The sequence below is a fragment of the Cydia fagiglandana genome, chromosome 23 (genome assembly GCF_963556715.1).
Source record: "Cydia fagiglandana chromosome 23, ilCydFagi1.1, whole genome shotgun sequence".
In the NCBI taxonomy this organism is placed as follows: Eukaryota; Metazoa; Arthropoda; class Insecta; order Lepidoptera; family Tortricidae; genus Cydia; species Cydia fagiglandana.
Window position 1 is genome coordinate 3,347,379 of NC_085954.1, and position 16,946 is coordinate 3,364,324.

Genomic DNA, 16,946 nt, shown 5'->3' on the forward strand with positions numbered 1-16,946 from the left:
TCGTTTTAATTTTACCTGAAATTCTCACTCACTCACTCATTCACTCACACTTGACTCACTCACTCACTCACATTCACTCACTCACACTCGCTCACTCACTCACTGACTCACTCAGACTGACAGGCTGACTCAGATTTAACTATTTGTTATGGTCATAGAGAAAAAAATACATAAGAGTGCTCACTCCCTACATCGGTTTTACAAAACGACTATTATACAGTATGTGTCTGACCATGGGGCTTTAATTCCAGGGCTTGATTTTACTCGCTAAACTGAGTTACTTTTACTATGGGACCAACCCTAAAATCGGGGAAAAAAATTAGCTTTTCCATAGAAAACGTCGACATCTGATCAGTCAAAATGTATGAAAAAGTAAAAAAAAATTTCGTGCTTTCGGGGTTGGGGCCATAATAAAAGTAGCTCAGTTTAATTAGCGAGTAGAATCGAGCCCTGAATTTAAAGCCCCATCCCTAATAGCATTTTCTTGTAGGGATTTTGTTGGGCCTTTGTTTACGTATTAGTTGGGCAACCGTTATATTTGGCCGTACGATTTGCTGGAGGGCCCTCGACAAAGGCCCTCCCGAAGATTCCCAACAGAGGGCCATCAGAGTAATTTTTTCGTTGGGCCTATTTAAATAAATCATACAATTATTCAACGGTGGTGGTTTTGGTTGGGCCGTGGTTGGGCCTATACACATTTGTTTGATGGTTGGTTAATTGTTACATTTGGCCGTACGATTTGCTGGAGGGCCCTCGACAAAGGCCCTCCCAAAGATTCCCAACAGAGGGCCATTAGAGTAATTTTTTCGTTGGGCCTATTTAAATAAATCATACAATTATTCAACGGTGGTGGTTTTGGTTGGGCCGTGGTTGGGCCTATACTCATTTGTTTGATGGTTGGTTAATTGTTACATTTGGCCGTGTGGCTTGCTGTAGGGCCAACTGCAAAAAAATAAAAAAGGGCAATTTTTTCGTTGTGCTTCTGTTTGCAAATTCAACAATTACCCATCGGCAAGTCAGGTAGGTCGGTAGGTAGTTGTGCACCAGGTTGAAGGCCCAACACAGCTTGTCTCACAAAGGGCCAACATTGTAACTTTAACGTTGGGCCTTGTGTAGGATTCTTACAATACTACCGTAGGTAAATAGTTGTGTAATTTATAGTGGGCCTACAGTCTTAATTATGTAATGGGCTTTTGTTTACGAGTCCTACAGTTACCCTACGTTAGGTAAGTGGTTGTGTAATACGACGTTGGGCCTTTGCTGATAAATATTACAATTACACTTCGGTAGGCATTGCTTGTATCCACATGAAGGCCCTAGGCAGCAGTTGTTGTTAATCTTCTCTGTATCGTTCCAATTTTAGTATATGTACTGCCGAAGCAAGTACACTTACTATACACTCTAATTTGTATATATACTAACCGCACTTCGAAACTTCGTAAGCGAGATTTATGTTTTTTGAGATTTAAATTGAGAAAATGTTGGTAAAATACAATTTTTTAAATTTATGTATAGATTTTATAGTTATAGCTATTAGATTTATAAGTTACTTTAAATAAATATTATGATTATATCCGGAATAATCGAGAAAATAACTATAACTTCGATGTTTGGAGACAGTAACGCCATCTAGTGACGCCACAAGCAAACTCAACTGGTATTGTTGGGCATCAGTACCACAGCCAATGTTGGTAAATGCGATATTTGTGCTCACTGGGCCAACGAATGTTATCGTTGTTTAGCCACCGGTACCAAAATACACAAAGGCCCATTGTTAGGCGTCAGTGCCACAGCCAATGTTGGTAAATACGATATTTGTCATCATTGGGCCATCGGATGATATCTTTGACTAGCCAACGTTACCAAAATACACAAAGGCCCATTGTTGGGCATCCGTGCCACAGCCAATGTTGGTAAATGCGGTATTCGTCACCATTGGGCCAACGAATGTTTTCGTTGTTTAGCGAACGGTAGCAAAATACACAAAGGCCCATTTTTGGGCCTCAATGCTACAGCCAATGTTGGTAAATGCGATATTTAACGTCATTGGGCCATCGTATGATATCGTTGCTTAGCCAACGTTACCAAAATAAACAAAGGCCCATTGTTGGGCATCAGTGCCACAGCCAATGTTGGTAAATGCGATATTTGTCATCATTGGGCCATCGGATGATATCGTTGACTAGCCAACGTTACCAAAATACACAAAGGCCCATTGTTGGGCATCAATGCTACAGCCAATGTTGGTAAATGCAATATTTGTCGTCATTGGGCCATCGGATGATATCGTTGATTAGCCAACGTTACCAAAATAAACAAAGGACCATTTTTGGGCATCAGTGCCACAGCCAATGTTGGTAAATGCGATATTTGTCATCATTGGGCCATCGGATGATATCGTTGATTAGCCAACGTTACCAAAATACACAAAGGCCCATTGTTGGCCATCAATGCTACAGTCAATGTTGGTAAATGCGATATTTGTCGTCATTGGGCCATCGGATGATATCGTTGATTAGCCAACGTTACCAAAATAAACAAAGGCCCGTTGTTGGGCATCAATGCTACAGCCAATGTTGGTAAATGCGATATTTGTCGTCATTGGGCCATCGGATGATATCGTTGATTAGCCAACGTTACCAAAATAAACAAAGGCCCATTGTTGGGCATCAGTGCCACAGCCAATGTTGGTAAATGCGATTTTTGTCATCATTGGGCCATCGGATGATATCGTTGATTAGCCAACGTTACCAAAATACACAAAGGCCCATTGTTGGGCATCAATGCTACAGCCAATGTTGGTAAATGCGAGATTTGTCGTCATTGGGCCATCGGATGATCTCGTCGATTAGCCAACGTTACCAAAATAAACAAAGGCCCATTGTTGGGCATCAGTGCCACAGCCAATGTTGGTAAATGCGATTTTTGTCATCATTGGGCCATCGGATGATATCGTTGATTAGCCAACGTTACCAAAATAAACAAAGGCCCATTGTTAGGCATCCGTGCCACATCCAATGTTGGTAAATGCGGTATTCGTCACCATTGGGCCAACGAATGTTATCGTTGTTTAGCGAACGGTAGCAAAATACACAAAGGCCCATTGTTGGGCATCACTGCCACTGCCAATGTTGGTAAATGCGATATATGTCATCATTGGGCCAACGAATATTATCGTTGTTTAGCCAACGGTACCAAAATACACAAAGGCCCATTGTTGGGCATCTGTGCCACAGCGAATGTTGGTAAATGCGATGGTGGGCCAATACAAAATTAACGTTGGCTACGGAACGAACCTCATCCCAACGTTTTCCCTACCGTTGGCACCGTGGGCCCCAACGAAAATGCTACTAGGGATGGTCAGTAACACCCTGTATTCGCAGTCGAGATCTAGCATCGAGTAGCGGAACTATCAGTACTACTACTTGATACTAGAATGCTCTAGTGTCGCGACGTCTATAATTTGCTAACCCGTTCGAAGCCAGGGCGGGTCGCTAGTGGACTATAAAACTCAACCAAATAATTAATGTTACGTATCAAGATTTAATAGCTTCTATAGATTTCAAGTCAACTTGTTTTGTAGTCGGGATATTAATTTTGTCTTTACTACATTTTTTTTTAATTTAGTTAGACATTACATCATAGCGGAAGAGGATTTAAATGATTTTGTTGCGGATTATGTGCGTTTTACACGTATGTAAATCAGAATTTAATTTAATCGTTTTGATCATTGAAAGGGTTTTTCAAATCATACCTAGTGTAGGTAGGTAATTTTATGTTATACTATCCTACCTGACAGATGTTTATTACCTTTATGACATTCAAGAATCATGATAGGTACCTACCCATATGTATAATATTTAATCATATGTAGGTGTATTGAAATAAATGTCATAAAGGGAAAAAATGCCAAATAATTAAATTTCTTACTAAAATACCGATTGAACTTTTGCAATGTTTTTACAGTTCTACGTATCATGCCATTACCCAATCCACACTGACTTTGAGAAACTGGGTGAAGTAACTATAAATGATGAGAAATACAAGCTTTTACGACTAAATACCCACATAATAAAAGAAGAATCAATACTAATGGGCAGAAAAGATAACAAACGACCATTTCCAAAACTTTGGCACCAATGGTCTAGCTCTAAAAAAAGTTTTACAGTAAATATTCCAAATATTCGCTCATTACGAAGACAGAGAAATGATGGGTCTCCCGGATTAAAAGATAATCGTTTTAGAGGTCTGAAACGTTTAAAAGCAAGAAATAAGTCACATAAATCCTTACGAACACAAGAAAAAAATAATACAAAAGATAAAGAAACTGCGAAGGTCCAAAATGGTACAGAAGGTACTATAGTGTTCAGCATGTATTGCCCGTTTTTAGGGCAGCTTCAGTTCGTTCGTAGATACAATACTGTTACGTATGAGCCTTTAGAATGGTGGCCATGGATAACGACAACTACTACTAGTACGACTACAGTAAAACCTACCAAGAAGGCCCGTTAATACGATTTACAACGTAATAGTACATTACTACAGAGGCCGGGACGAAAGGGGTTGCCGGCCGAAGACATATAGACGGCCGAGCGAAGCGAGGCCGTATAGGTCTGAGGCGGGCAACCCCATTTCCCGCCGAGGTATGTATAGTGCTTTTCTCAAACATGCAATGAAATAAATAAAATAAAAATCCACGAAACCCAAGTTTTATTTATAGAAAAAACGAAAAGTAAACTACATCCAAAATATAACTAACACGCGTATGTTTTACACAAGTCGTGTATTTTTACTACCCGTATATTTTCATGTATCTTTGATTTTTTCGCCTTGTATCCGTCTGACTGTCGTTTTCTTCACATAAGTTTACATAGTCTTTCATGTTGATATCATGTTTCACATAGTATACACCGTTGCTTTATGCATAGAGAAAATAAGTATAATTTCCACAGTGTTGACGATTTTATAGTTACTTTCATTTCTTTAAAATATGCCACAAAACTGTTTCTAATAAACTGTAAGCCATTTTCTTAGTTTCTCAAATAATAAAATTGCCATAAGCAACCATATACATACTTCGTCTTTGACTTGGCGGCAGAGGCAGCAAGTTATTTAAAATCAATTCTGCTTACGCTGCCAATTCCAAGTCCTACGATTACAATTAATATTAATTTCATTATTTTGTCGGAACTCATATTAAAGTAAAAAAATCAACAACGCACCATAAATCCAATAAAACAGAAATACAGAATGAAATTTTTTCAACTTTGCCTCCATACTATAAAAAAAAAAATAACTACGCGTGTTTGAGTAGACCTTTTTACCGCTAACGTTCAGATAAAATATTTTAAATGTTTTTATTTGTGTAGTTAAATTTATAATCTAAAATTATAGAATTTGTTAATAATGTATTATTTATTAAGTGCATGTTGATTTTATACAAATAAAACTTTATAGGCGTAGTGACAGAGTGTCATTACGAACCATAGAGCAAATACTGCCTCTAGTTTTTTTTAATGGCTGAATGCCACGATGCTGTGTCACAAATATCTGTGAAATTGAAATTAAAAAAGAGGACTTTGCCGGCCTAGGCCTGCAAGATTTGTATGAAATTCCATTAACGACCTTTTGTCCTATAAGGAACATAACATCAATATTTCATTGCATGTTTGAGAAAAATACCATTTTACAATGATCTCTGCTGTTATCATACACATTTTTTCACGAATAATAAACTTCGCTTAACCCAGATAAGCCTAAAACAAAAAAAAATACCCCTAGATGTTTTATGATTTTTCGATAGGTATATTGTCAATAAAAAAAACGTATTTAACTGATTTGCAAGACCGAAGTGATCCCATAAGTGTTCCGTAAACAAAGTTTTGTACGGAACACTAAAAATATAGGTAGGTATATCGATGTTCTAAGACCTGGTAGGAGAATGTCGTCCCTTGAAAATCTTAAGCGGGTTTTACTGTAGGTAGGTAGGTATTTTTTTAAAGGAGCCGGCGATGCCAAATTTAGTTACTCGAGCGTCATAGAGACCTATTGGAATCGTAAGATGATGTCAGGAAGAATAAAAGGTTACATAGGTAACGTTTTCCATTTCAGCCAGCGATCAGGGAAGCTGGCTGACAGCTTTCACTGGCTTTTAAAAATTTGGGTGGTTAAAAAAATCGTTAAGTAAGGCCCACTTGCATCATTTCACTAACTCGGGGTTAACCAGTTAAACCTGGAGTTACCATGGTTATCAGTACAATTCGACACTGGGTTAACGATTTAACCGCTTAACCCCGGGTTAGTGGGATGGTGCAAGTGGGCCTTATAGTGTTTACATACCTACTGTCATTGGCTTAGAGGATATAATCAAACGGAAGCCATTTATAGGCGTTCCCCTTTGTCGAAAATAGGCGGCCAAAGATACCTAAAGACGCCTATAAAGGTCAGACAGCTAAATGAGAACCCTAATCATCAGTGACAGGTTGCCGAGGTGACAGCGGGCGGAATGTCCACGACTCAACTTGTCAAGGTCGCAGGCTTTCGGTATACAAGGTTATTATTGATCTTAGGAGCATGGTATAATAATATACTCCGCCTGGTACTCTCTTCCCGTCTTTTCGTGGTCACGTGACTGACACAAGCCTACGTCATCATGCGACAGCGCTATACAGGGTGATTCAGGAGACGTGAGCAGGACTAACACTGCGCATTTCGTAAGTTATAAGCAACTGTTTCGTATCAGTATTGGTGAGGTTAACGTTAATTTTCTAGTCGTGTTGAAAAAAAAAAGTTATTAATTTATTTACGACATGCATGGTCACACTAAAATTAGAATACTAAACTACCGATATTCTGTGTCAAATTGAATGTCATCACTGTCATCACGGTCTGGTTACTTTTGAAAAGTCGTATCTCACTCAAGTTTGACAGTTTATTTAATTCGTAATCAAGATGCTGTCATTACGTTTAATGAGGTTTTATGTTTATTAAATGGTCTTGTAGGGTGACCATGATTGTAAAGAATTAAATTTTCCCTCGCCAAAAAGTTAAAAAAATAGGAAAAAGTGTGATTGTTTCATCTAAATACGACGGTGATCGATCAATTATCAGTTACCGAGTGTGCAGGATTAGTCCTGCTCACGTCTCATGAATCACCCTGTATGATAATATGCGATAGCGCTTTATAAAGTGGCAATGTTAATTGTGACGTAGGCTTGTGTCACTCTGAGAAGAGAAGACCATGTTTTATTAGATGTCTGTCTTAGGAGGGAAGTACGGTGTACCGACAGAGTTAGACCAAGAAAAGTCTGCAGCGATTTTGATAGCCCACGCAGTGCAAATGTTATTTTAGACGTCATTCTATGAAATTATGACGTATAAATGACACTGCTTGGGCTATCAAAATTGATGCAGACTTTTCTTGGTCGAACTATAGCTACTGACAAAAGGTACTTTATTATACATACAATTTCCATTTCGGGAGAAAACATTTTGTTGCCATTTTTATAGACTGTATGACGGTAACAGAATGGAAGGAACGAAAAATGTAGGTATAGAAATTTTGGGACACTGTGCACTGTTTCTTCTATTAGGATCGAAATAGCTCGTGACTTGGAGTAGAAATTACATAAAAATTATTAGTTTAAACAATATCATCATTATCGTCATCTCAGCCATAAGACGTCCACTGCTGAACATAGGCCTCCCCCTTGGACCTCCATTCGTACCAGTTGGGAGCGACCCGCATCCAGCGTCTTCCGGCGGCCTTAACAAGGTCGTCCGTCCATCTTGTGGGTGGACGTCCTACGCTGCGCTTGCTAGTCCGTGGTCTCCACTCGGGGATTTTGCGACCTCATCTGCCATCTTCTCTGCCTTCGTTGTGTTACATATTATTGCAGGTGACTGTACTTTGTTATCAAACTTTACATAACGTAGTATTTTCATTAACCGCGTAACGAATGTAGATATCAACGACATTTTTATCGGTAAGTATTAAAATATCAATCTAATACTTTTAAATGAGCAATTCTTGTTTATTCATAGGTACATATATATATATATATATTTCGGGGATCTCGGAAACGGCTCTAACGACTTCGATGAAATTTGCTATATAGGGGTTTACCGGGGCGAAAAATCGTTCTAACTAGGCCTTACCCTAATAGCATTTTCTTGTAGGGATTTTGTTGGGCCTTAGTTTACGTATTAGTTGGGCAACCGTTATATTTGGCCGTACGATTTGCTGGAGGGCCCTCGACAAAGGCCCTCCCGAATATTCCCAACAGAGGGCCATTAGAGTAATTTTTTCGTTGGGCCTATTTAAATAAATCATACAATTATCCAACGGTGGTGGTTTTGGTTGGGCCGTGGTTGGGCCTATACACATTTGTTTGATGGTTGGTTAATTGTTACATTTGGCCGTACGATTTGCTGGAGGGCCCTCGACAAAGGCCCTCCCAAAGATTCCCAACAGAGGGCCATTAGAGTAATTTTTTCGTTGGGCCTATTTAAATAAATCATACAATTATTCAACGGTGGTGGTTTTGGTTGGGCCGTGGTTGGGCCTATACTCATTTGTTTCATGGTTGGTTAATTGTTACATTTGGCCGTATGGCTTGCTGTAGGGCCAACTGCAAAAAAATAAAAAAGGGCAATTTTTTCGTTGTGCTTCTGTTTGCAAATTCAACAATTACCCATCGGCAAGTCAGGTAGGTCGGTAGGTAGTCGTGCACCAGGTTGAAGGCCCAACACAGCTTGTCCCACAAAGGGCCAACATTGTAACTTTAACGTTGGGCCTTGTGTAGGATTCTTACAATACTACCGTAGGTAAATAGTTGTGTAATTTATAGTGTGCCTACAGTCTAATTATGTAATGGGCTTTTGTTTACGAATCCTACAGTTACCCTACGTTAAGTGGTTGTGTAATACGACGTTGGGCCTTTGCTGATAAATATTACAATTACACTACGGTAGGCATTGGTTGTATCCACATGAAGGCCCTAGGCAGCAGTTGTTGTTAATCTTCTCTGTATCGTTCCAATTTTAGTATATGCTGCCGAAGCAAGTACACTTACTATACACTCTAACTTGTATATATACTAACCGCACTTCGAAACTTCGTAAGCGAGATTTATGTTTTTTGAGATTTAAATTGAGAAAATGTTGGTAAAATACAATTTTTTAAATTTATGTATAAGTTTTATAGTTATAGCTATTAGATTTATAAGTTACTTTTAAAAAATATTATGATTATATGCGGAATAATCGAGAAAATAACTATAACTTCGATGTTTGGAGACAGTAACGCCATCTAGTGACGCCACAAGCAAACTCAACTGGTATTGTTGGGCATCAGTACCACAGCCAATGTTGGTAAATGCGATATTTGTGCTCACTGGGCCAACGAATGTTATCGTTGTTTAGCCACCGGTACCAAAATACACAAAGGCCCATTGTTAGGCGTCAGTGCCACAGCCAATGTTGGTAAGTACGATATTTGTCATCATTGGGCCATCGGATGATATCTTTGACTAGCCAACGTTACCAAAATACACAAAGGCCCATTGTTGGGCATCCGTGCCACAGCCAATGTTGGTAAATGCGATATTTGTCGTCATTGGGCCATCGTATGATATCGTTGATTAGCCAACGTTACCAAAATAAACAAAGGCCCATTGTTGGGCATCAGTGCCACAGCCAATGTTGGTAAATGCGATATTTGTCATCATTGGGCCATCGGATGATATCGTTGACTAGCCAACGTTACCAAAATACACAAAGGCCCATTGTTGGGCATCAATGCTACAGCCAATGTTGGTAAATGCAATATTTGTCGTCATTGGGCCATCGGATGATATCGTTGATTAGCCAACGTTACCAAAATAAACAAAGGCCCATTGTTGGGCATCAGTGCCACAGCCAATGTTGGTAAATGCGATATTTGTCATCATTGGGCCATCGGATGATATCGTTGACTAGCCAACGTTACCAAAATACACAAAGGCCCATTGTTGGGCATCAATGCTACAGCCAATGTTGGTAAATGCAATATTTGTCGTCATTGGGCCATCGGATGATATCGTTGATTAGCCAACGTTACCAAAATAAACAAAGGCCCATTGTTGGGCATCAGTGCCACAGCCAATGTTGGTAAATGCGATATTTGTCATCATTGGGCCATCGGATGATATCGTTGATTAGCCAACGTTACCAAAATACACAAAGGCCCATTGTTGGCCATCACTGCTACAGTCAATGTTGGTAAATGCGATATTTGTCGTCATTGGGCCATCGGATGATATCGTTGATTAGCCAACGTTACCAAAATAAACAAAGGCCCGTTGTTGGACATCAATGCTACAGCCAATGTTGGTAAATGCGATATTTGTCGTCATTGGGCCATCGGATGATATCGTTGATTAGCCAACGTTACCAAAATAAACAAAGGCCCATTGTTGGGCATCAGTGCCACAGCCAATGTTGGTAAATGCGATATTTGTCATCATTGGGCCATCGGATGATATCGTTGATTAGCCAACGTTACCAAAATACACAAAGGCCCATTGTTGGCCATCACTGCTACAGTCAATGTTGGTAAATGCGATATTTGTCGTCATTGGGCCATCGGATGATATCGTTGATTAGCCAACGTTACCAAAATAAACAAAGGCCCGTTGTTGGACATCAATGCTACAGCCAATGTTGGTAAATGCGATATTTGTCGTCATTGGGCCATCGGATGATATCGTTGATTAGCCAACGTTACCAAAATAAACAAAGGCCCATTGTTGGGCATCAGTGCCACAGCCAATGTTGGTAAATGCGATTTTTGTCATCATTGGGCCATCGGATGATATCGTTGACTAGCCAACGTTACCAAAATACACAAAGGCCCATTGTTGGGCATCACTGCCACTGCCAATGTTGGTAAATGCGATATATGTCATCATTGGGCCAACGAATATTATCGTTGTTTAGCCAACGGTACCAAAATACACATAGGCCCATTGTTGGGCATCTGTGCCACAGCGAATGTTGGTAAATGCGATGGTGGGCCAATACAAAATTAACGTTGGCTACGGAACGAACCTCATCCCAACGTTTTCCCTACCGTTGGCACCGTGGGCCCCAACGAAAATGCTACTAGGGTATCTCTCGGAAAACACGCATTTTTGTGTTTTTATTATGTTTTCCGAGCTAAGCTTGGTCTCCCAGATATATTTTTTTAACCGCGTATATTTCATTTCAACCAATCAGCAGCTAAGCAAGATAACATATCGTTGATAGAAAACGCCAATAGAAACTTGAATAATGTATGGGAATATCCCAGAGAAGTGAAAAATACTTTATAAAAAGTATTTAAATACAAAACACAAATACTTCCTTGATATACTATTTCAAATGCAAAATAGTTTTCTTCAAAAGGTATTTAAATACAAAATACAAAATAGGTAGGTATTTTGCATTTTGGATTTGCATTTTAAATACATGTAAGTATTTCAAATAAGTCACATCTCTGGTATAGTCACGTTACTTTTCGGACCATCTGTTATCCAGATACAGTTTTTCTTTTCTGTCACTCTCACACTAATATGGAAGAGTGATAGAGAGATTCGATGTCGAAACAAAAGTCCATATCTTTAAAGAACCGTGCATAATTAATCTGCACCACGGTTTTTCTCACATTATAATATTATTTACGGCCGTAACTAAACAACGAAACAAATATAATTCTACACGCTTCAGTTAGTTGATTAAATCGCGCCGTATATAAAACCTGCGCGGGAGTGGATCTCTCATACGGCACCATGAAGTGGCTTTTGGCGTTCTGTGTGGTCGTCGCACTAGTTTGCACGGCGCTGGTGAGTTATACATTTTTCACCTCAGCAGCTCGAACAAGGGTACTTTGCTTCTTAAAAACAGTGAGCAAAATGCGATTTTGCTCACTGAGTGAGACAAAATGACATTCAAGTGACCTTTATAGTCAAATGTCATTTCAACATGCGGGGTCTAATACAAGTTCGATATACTTGGGTTCTATTATCTCTGTCCCTCTAGGTATGTTCTCACTGCTTAGGGTGAAAAATTGTGTGTACTACACGAGATCAAAGTTATTTACATCTCGTGCGCTTTTGAATCCCTTACTACGCTCAAGATTCTAAATTAGATTCACGAGCGAGACGAACGAGATTATAGAATCTTTCGCTTGCACGGAACTCAAAATAAGCACTCGAAGAAATATCAAACTTTGATCTCTTGTTCTACAAATAACTATTATCAGCATTATCGTCATTATCATGTCAGCCTATTATAGCCGACTGCTGAGCATAGGACTCTCTTCGAGTACGCCACTTGCCCCGGTCCTGAGCTACTGTCCGATTTGAACTTTGAGATATGTTCAATGAATACGTTTCTTCAAACAAAACTTTAAGATACGTCAATTAATAGATCTAGAAACGATATGAATCAGATGTGTCAGTGTCAGTTGACGATTTTGTTTGAAGAAACGTCACATTTGACACTGACACATCTAATCAATATCGTTTCTAGATCTAATAATTTACGTAGCTTAAAGTTCGAATTGGGCCGTAAGTCAGAATTGTGATGTGATTGGACCATAATTTCAGTTATGGAGCTTTTTTACCTCAGAATCCGTGTTTATAATCTCCTTAGTTATTTATAAGGAAACAAGAGTGGAAGCTAAGACCTCTTGTCCCCTTTTTGCAATAACTTGACAGTTCGCTACTTGAAAAGGGTCGCTAACTCAATTTGGATGAAAATATGAGATTGTGAAACAAGACGTCCATAATGGCACTTATTAAGGATGATTCACACTAGACCGGGCCGTGCCTGGGCCGAGGCGTCCGACATGTCATTGGCGTCCGACATCTTCTATGACGGCTGATCGTTGATCACGTGTCACGTGGTGCTTTCCATAGAAAACGAAGCTCCGGAAGCTCCGGCCCGGACCCGGCCCGGTCTAGCGTGAGTCATCCTTTAGTGCACTTTCACAGATAGAGGCCATTTTATTCAAAATTGTAGGTACACCACACCGCACCATACTATTTTTCATTTGGGAATTTTTATGTTATTTCTAATCTGAATCACGAACTCTTTCGATTCTAATAGAGGGAAAAGGCGTCGCAAGGTTTTTATTTCCATTTCGTTGCAACTATTCATATACTTTGTATGAAGGTAACGGAATGGAACGAACGAAATATGTATGAAAATTTTGGGACAATTTTTTTTTTCAACGATCCCATGATTCGAAGTTATGATGAGAGAGATATTATTAACAAAACAAATTCCAAACCAAATCAAAAATTCTGATAAATAAATAAGCGAACACTATAAAAAACGCTTTACATACATTTATCCTATGAGAATTGAAAGGGTTGAAAAGCTGGAAAGACATTCACTGCTGGACAAATACCTCCCTAAAGGATCTCCACAACTAATCTAACCATACTCCTTTTCAGGGTCAGGATTTCCACAGCCGCTATGCAGAGCTAGCGTCCCCAGTACCCAGAAACGTAGACGTACGTCAACTGGTCGACACCCTAAGATCCGCTCAAAGAGACTAGCTCTTTAGTACCACGGCGTCCGCCATTTTGTTTCAGTCGGCCATCTTGACTTGATCGTGGTTTGCTTCCATTTGGCTATGTCCCACTAGATGTAAATTTGGAAATTATTTTAGTATGTAAGTAGATATATTATTGTTATTGGCGATGTTTCTGATGTATTCGTATTTATTGTATTAAAGTTACGAGGTGTGCTTTAGTCGAACAAATGTGTTGTTTTCTTTAAAAGTTATCTTATCTTTCTATATCCATAGATATACACAAATCTAGGTCCCAATTTGTCTTTCTCTAAAGCTAATAACTTACTTAGACTATATCAGGAGCGAGCTTTATATAAGTTTCGACCGGAACCAAGAGTTTGTAGATAAATTATTTTAATTTTTCGGTAACAGAAAAGACTCCTTTTATTTTCCTGAGTGTTAATAACCAATTTTTAAGGTTCCGTACCCAAAGGGTAAAAACGGGACCCAATTACTAAGACTCCACTGTCCGTCTGCCTGTTTGTCACCAGGCTGTATGTCATGAACCGTGATACTATTTGCAGTTTATGTGATTTTTTCCATAGGGTACACCTATGGAAAAAATCACATAAACTGCAAATAGTTTACAAATACTTGTTGAAAGAGATGTCAAAAATTCTCTGACATTTTAATAATTATTTTATCAGGATTTAAATTTAAAAAAAAATCTGAGTTATACTCCTACTCATTCTTTGTAGCTATGATTTGGTTTGATTGCTCTACCTTACATACCTAGTTCAGGAGAAAAACGACTTTGAAAAATGTGTCCATAAAGTTTTTGACATATCTCGGTGACGGCTCAAGATAGGGGGTTGAAAGATAAGGTGTTTCTATATTATAAGATAGCCAACAAATGACATTATAAAAATCCGATATTCGTCACACCCGGCCGCTTCTCCTTCCTTAGCTTGCTAGACCCGACAATAAAGACGTTGAAATAAAACATAAGATTGAAATATGTAGGTATCAGTATCACATATTATTAACACTACGAGAACCTGAGTTCTTTATAAAGTTAAGGCCGCAACCACATGAAAGTAGAAGCGCACATTTAACTTTGTCCTTTGGTGTGGTCACGACCTACAATGTAGGCTTACGACGGCTTGAAACTCTCTCGACCCGATTCGAACTTTAAGATACGTCAATTAATAGATCTAGAAACGATATGGATTAGATATGTCACTGTCAAATGTGACGTAGGTATCTTCAAACAAAAACGTCACTTTTGACACTGACACATCTAATCCATATCGTTTCTAGATCTATTAATTGACGTATATTAAAGTTCGAATCGGGCAGTCTCTGCCCGAGGTATGTACCTATATGGGTCAAAATTGATTTCGTTGTTGTTGTCACGCTTCTATTTTTGTCTTTTATCTAATCAATAAAAAAAGTGGAGTGCTTTTGCATGTCTTACTAGATGTAGATTAATTCTCTTAAGAAAAATTAAAAATTAAACATCACCCAAAAAAGCTCCACTCCGTCACATTTTTTGGGAACACAAAAAATACGACGAAAAAATTTTGACCCGTATAAAAATTATTTTCTAGCGACAACTTCGTTTAGCGCAACGCCCATGTTGAAGCTTTCCGGCCGAAGGGGAAAAATAAATAAAACGCATGTATTTATTGGCGAATCCCTTTGTTTCACTTCACATAATTATTGAAAATCATAATGTAATTATTGTCAGATTATCATTAAACATCATTCTGAAACCATTAACTTTACAGGATTTTCGTAAGAATATTTTAATTGATAGTTTAGGTTAGGTTAGTTTTATGGCGATCCTGAAAAGTTACGCGTTACTGAGAAAAACCAAATTATGACTAACGAATATGCGGATAAACAATACATTATGACTTAAAACTTTATGGGAACCAATAGAGACTTATTTATTGGTGTTTAATCAATATATTTGCGGCGCGAAGGAAACAGTCGCTCATAGTTGAGGTTCACGTCGGAGGGATGGTTATTCGGCGCTGACTTGCGTCCCAGAGGGATGTAGTCGTACGGGACCTTGAAGAATACGATAAAAAATAATATTGTACGGAAAAATACACAAAAGATAGATGTAGGAAACATAGTTGGTGCAATCTTAATTACAGTAGCTACCTACAGAAAGTCTTGGGGTCTCTAGAGACCGGTATCCCATTTTCGACATTGCCCACCATGCCAAATTTTGTATCCGGTCGCCATTATTATGTATTAATATAGACAGCTATAATATAGGTAACTTTAATATAGAGAGCTATACGACGTTTTCCTATCTAACAAGGCAATCATCGGCAATGTTGAGCAAGTTTAGTTTAGGGTATACAGAAACTATGTAAAGACTTGAACTAAGCACATGGAATTTTTTTTACGACTACGAGTAATTTTCTTTGACACAATATTATTTTAGCTTTTTTTTTTGTTTGTATCATATTGGCTATGCCAAAGGAAGTGCCAAAATAAGAATGTACTACAAAAACATTGTTGAGTTTAAAACAAAAAATAATATTTATTTCATAGGAAAAAGAACGTAGAAAAACAAATAAATAACTTATGAACTATATACATCTATAAATAATACTAAATTACAACTAAAACCCTAAATACATCTAAAATAAAATAAGGAATATAAAAACTACTCAAAGAGGCCTCCCCGCGCTACCCCCGGCGCAAAGGTGCCCATCACACTCGCTGCGTTACCGCGTTGAATTGCGATGGACAGCCTTTGCACCAGGAAAAACCCGGAGCGCGGGTCAAGGCCCCTTTGTTGCATGCGGCGACCTACTTCCCTAAGGAAGGTTTTTGCCTCAGCACACCAACACCCGGACGTCTCTACGGCTACTGGGACGAACAGGTAATTGGTGAGCGCCGAGTATTTTAGGTGTTTATGTTGGGCCGCCATATGTTTAAAACGAATTTTTATCTCCATACCTATTTGCATCTTTTATGAATTTAATTTCCAATCGTGCATACGAAATGATATAAAATAAATAAAACTCGTTACCTGCGGAACCGCTCTCACGATGCTCATCAGTATCAAGATACAGAAGACAAAGAAATTCATTTTCGGTTTCCTCAGCGCGCATACATACACGGCGCGACCTACTTTTGTAATGTCGTATTTCAAATCTAAATTTATGACTTGAATTTAATTTGCAAGTGTTTTACGATCGATAAAAAGGTTGGAGTCAAAGTTTAAAAAGTAATGCGAAATATTATTGAAGAATAAATTGTATTTTAAGCTTACAAAGATCTTGAATGCGATTACGACATTATAATAAACTTAGTACCAAAAGAGTTTATTGTAATCTATCCACGTTTGATTTACCTAGTTTCTTATCTATAAGAGCATGCT

At 38.6% G+C, this 16,946-nt stretch overlaps 2 long non-coding RNA genes across 2 annotated transcripts; one reads left to right on the forward strand and one right to left on the reverse strand.

The window, feature by feature from the left end:
• The first annotated feature begins 11,645 nt into the window (after nt 1–11,645).
• Nucleotides 11,646–13,789, forward strand: LOC134675710 (uncharacterized). The gene is made up of 2 exons (XR_010099785.1): nt 11,646–11,861; nt 13,479–13,789. It is a non-coding gene; the product is annotated as an uncharacterized LOC134675710 (long non-coding RNA).
• A 1,699-nt stretch (nt 13,790–15,488) lies between these two features.
• On the reverse strand, nt 15,489–16,893 carry LOC134675986 (uncharacterized). Its single transcript, XR_010099853.1, has 2 exons — nt 16,596–16,893; nt 15,489–15,616 (listed from the first exon to the last, which is right to left on the reverse strand). It is a non-coding gene; the product is annotated as an uncharacterized LOC134675986 (long non-coding RNA).
• Nucleotides 16,894–16,946: the final 53 nt, after the last annotated feature.